Genomic DNA, 3,026 nt, shown 5'->3' on the forward strand with positions numbered 1-3,026 from the left:
GCAGGCACTAATAAAAAGAACACGGTTCTGAAACAAATGAGAAAACACGGGGCTTAGAATCACTGTGTTCACACCAGGACTGGAATACAGCCTTGTAGGGAGAAGGGGTCTTCGCAGTGTCCTTGACTTGTTGGAATGAGAGCTCAGCTGCGTTCTCAAACCCCAGCCTTCTAGGATGCTGTTACAAACCAAAGTGACATGGAATGTCATGGACTTTCATTTCAGAAAGTATAGGTGTGTGGACTCCTCAGTCCCAACCCAACCCAACCCAACCCATCCCAAAAGCCTTCCGTTGAGACTGGAGACCCGCGGCGAAGGAGCCGGTCTTTGACAGTGACGTCATTGGTCAGAAGCGGTTCTTTAGCCCCTGAAGTACGCGAGTGAGCGGCAGGTCTTCTGCACAGGAGCGTAGTGTTGCACAGGAAGTAACTGAAGCCGGTTTCCCAAATGGCGAAGGTGAAGCTGCTTGGAAGGTGAAGAGGATGTGGATTCTGGCGGATAGACCTCATTCTTGAAAGTTCTGCTACGGAGGAGAGACACGGTTGGAAAGAAGGGCACACAGGCCGACGGCCGTGGAGCAGGGGCGAGCTCCGCTTCCATCCACGTTCTCAAAATTATGCTTGACAGCTTTCAGGTGTCAGCGCCTGGAGGAAGGGGCTGTTTCACCGGGTGCTCGAAGTGTGTCTCAGTACCGCAGGGGCTTCTCTGGTTTGTTTTATTTCGGTTTGGATTTTTTAAATGTAATTTATTTATTCTTTCAGCATTTCATCCATGCTTACAACATACCTCAATCGAACCAAACGACCCTCCCATTCCTCTGGTGTACCCCGAGTCCCTCTCCAAACTTCATTTCCTCCTATTTATTTGTTTATTTGCTGTTTGCCTTTTTAGTTGTTTGTTGAATCCAATTAATCTATCCTAAATACACATGGCCTCTCTCTAGATAGTCCAGATTAGCCTCAAATTCAGCCATCCTGCCTCATTTACCAGTGCTGGAATTATAGGTACATGCTAGCTCCTGCACATAACTGACTCAAAATATAATAAACGATAACTTACTCTAAAGTTCACATGCACGGTCCTAGACGGGCTTTAAGAAGAAGAAGAAAAAATCTATAGTATGTCTCAGACTAGGAGCTGACAGCTTTCAGAGAAACATTTTAGACACTAAGACCAGACTGGGAAAACAAAAACAAAAACATAGTGTCAAACCAACTCTGCCAACGCCTTTGTTAAACAGCCTAGGCTTCCCTTGTTTGGGGCGGAATTGAAAAGTGAGCATCGGCGAGCAACATATTAAAGAAGCCAACTGACCACGTTTAAATCCCCTATCAGGAGTGTCTCCCGGGGTCTGGCTCAGCACGTTGTCGCCTGAAAGCCATAGGATCTTCACCACTCCCAGAATGCTGTTCAGTTCATTTGGCAGGTATTTAAGGACATGTTGGAGAGATAAGTTTGCAAACACTCTAGAACAGTGATCCTCAGTCTTTGGTTCCAGGTGTCCCTTCCACAGGGGTTGCCTACGACCATTGCAAAACACGGATGTATTACACTTCATAACGTAGAAAATCAGTTATGAAGTAGCAATGAAAATAATTTTGTGGCTGTAGGGGTTCACCACAACACAAGGACCCGTGCTAAAGTGTCACATCACCAGGAAGGCTGAGTACCACTTCTGTAGAACATTCTTGGAATACCCAATTGCCTTCTGTAGTTCTGTACCCCATGACCCGAGGGGGAAAACCTTGCCATGGAGGGACCAACTCAGTTGATGGCCCAGTGAATCATGGGAACTGCGTGAACATAAATGTCAGAAGGAACTTAACAATCATGGCTTACAAGCAATAATCTGATTCAGAGAATTATTAAATTAGGTCCTAAATGGCAAGTGGCGTTTAAACAGTTCCGTTCAAGGGACACAGCCTGGGTGCTCTTAAGTGGATGGCGGTGGCGGTGGGCAAAAGGCGTTTGTTTCTGTCCTGGCAGGCGCATGATTGATGGAGCTGCTTGTGCAGGCCTAGTAACCAACTTATTATTACAGGGGCTCTGAGGCTTGTCGCGGGGCTGTGTAAACAAATGATAGGCTCTCACGTGGGAGCGGCGGTAAGTGGAAGGGTCTCGGTGGAAAACATCGTTTGTGAAATAAGTCTTTCAGCCCCAAATTTAGCTACCGAGAGGGTAAAAACAAAGGTCTTTGCAAGAGAGACACTGAGCAAAACATGATGGATATCTCGGCCACGCACATAATTGCTTCCAGGTGGCTAGCCGCTTTATTACTCTGGGGGCCATGCTGCCACCCTGACAATGGTAAGTCCTCAGAACGCCGGTGCCAGCGGCCGTTCTTACCTCCAACACTCTGGGTCCGCTCCCTTTCTGCTCAGTCTCTAGACAACTGCCACATTAGGGAGATTTAATACAGCTAGGATATAAAGGGTGGCCTAGGGAAACCCCAGGAAAAGTCAGGCTGGGGTTGAAAGTCTGTTTCTCCATCTGGGTGAAGCCGTCAAACGCCAGAGCGTGGAGTCCTTTTTAAAAGGCAATCGTCTTCCTTTGTTTGTTTGCTTGCTTGTTTGTTTGTTTTGTTTTAACTCCTCCGAATGTTTGTTTCCCTGTTTTAGGTGATATATATATATATATATATATATATATATATATATATATTCTCTTTTTATTTAATCACTTGACTTTCTAGTGATATTTTTCCCCTGAAGATCCACAGTTTAGTATTAAATGGTTTCATTCTGATGTAGACAGAAACATGGCGTGTTCTTGCATGGATTCAACATGGGAGAAGAGGTGGAATAGTTTTGTTTTTTTTTTTAACTACATACATGCTTTTGTAGGCTAGGGAAAATAATTGCAAAAGCAATAAAATAAACAATAAGTAACTGAGTAAATAAATAAGACGTATATTAACATAAGTAATGTAGTTTATTTTTATAGAGCATCCCACTTAAAGCCCCTTGAACAGACACATATAAACGTTGAAGTATATGTATGGTGTTATTTATACTCCTGTAAAAATA

This window comes from Rattus norvegicus, chromosome 7 (genome assembly GCF_036323735.1).
Source record: "Rattus norvegicus strain BN/NHsdMcwi chromosome 7, GRCr8, whole genome shotgun sequence".
NCBI lineage: Eukaryota > Metazoa > Chordata > Mammalia > Rodentia > Muridae > Rattus > Rattus norvegicus.